Consider the following 971-nt stretch of genomic DNA (forward strand, 5'->3'; position numbering starts at 1 on the left):
TTTCATTCTTTTTGATTGCCAAGGAATACTCCATTGTATGTATATACCACATTTTCTTTATCCATTCATCCATCGATGGACATTTGGCTCCTTCTATACTTTGGCTATTGTTGATAATGCTGCTATAAACATGAGGGTGCATGTGTCCCTTTAAAACAGCACACCTGTAACCCGTGGATAAATGCCTAGTAGCACAATTGCTGGGTTGTAGGGTAGTTCTATTTTTAGTTGTTTTTTTTTTTAATGTTTATTCTTTTTTATTTTTTGTGTTAACATAATACACCGACTTCCTCAGCTTAGTTTATTTTTTTTCTTTTTAATGTGAAATTTATTGTCAAATTGGTTTCCATACAACACCCAGTGCTCATCCCAAAAGGTGCCCTCCTCAATACCCATCACCCACCCTCCCCTCCCTCCCACCCCCCATCAACCTTCAGTTTGTTCTCAGGTTTAAGAGTCTCTTATGCTTTGGCTATAATCCCTCTCTAACCTCTTTTTTTTCTTCAAAAATATGGAAGGCTTCACGAATTTGCATGTCATCCTTGCACAGGGGCCATGCTAATCTTCTCTGTATCATTCCAATTTTAGTATATGTGCTGCCGAAGTGAGCACCTATTTTTAGTTTTTTGAGGAATCTCCATACTGTTTTCCAGAGTGGCTGCACCAGCTTGCACTGCCACCAAAAACGCAAAAGAGACCCTCTTTCTTTCTCCACATCCTCAGCAACATCTGTTGTTGCTTGAGTTGTTAATGTTAGCCATTCTGACAAGTTTAAGGTGATATCTCACTGTGGTTTTGATTTGTATTTCCCTGATGATGAGTGAAGTTGAGCATTTTTTCATGTGTTGTTTGGCCAACCAACCAACACATGTCTTCCTTGGAGAAGTGTCTATTCACGTCTTTTGTCCATTTCTTCACTAGATTATTTTTTTTGGGGTGTTGAGTTTGATAAGTTCTTTAGAGATTTTGGA

At 38.4% G+C, this 971-nt stretch overlaps 1 non-coding gene across 1 annotated transcript; it reads right to left on the reverse strand.

Annotated features, from left to right (window-relative positions):
* Positions 1–505: 505 nt before the first annotated feature.
* On the reverse strand, positions 506–612 carry LOC131505758 (U6 spliceosomal RNA). Its single transcript, XR_009258534.1, has one exon. It is a non-coding gene; the product is annotated as a U6 spliceosomal RNA (small nuclear RNA).
* Between the last annotated feature and the right edge of the window lie 359 nt (positions 613–971).

The sequence above is a fragment of the Neofelis nebulosa genome, chromosome 2, assembly GCF_028018385.1.
Source record: "Neofelis nebulosa isolate mNeoNeb1 chromosome 2, mNeoNeb1.pri, whole genome shotgun sequence".
In the NCBI taxonomy this organism is placed as follows: domain Eukaryota; kingdom Metazoa; phylum Chordata; class Mammalia; order Carnivora; family Felidae; genus Neofelis; species Neofelis nebulosa.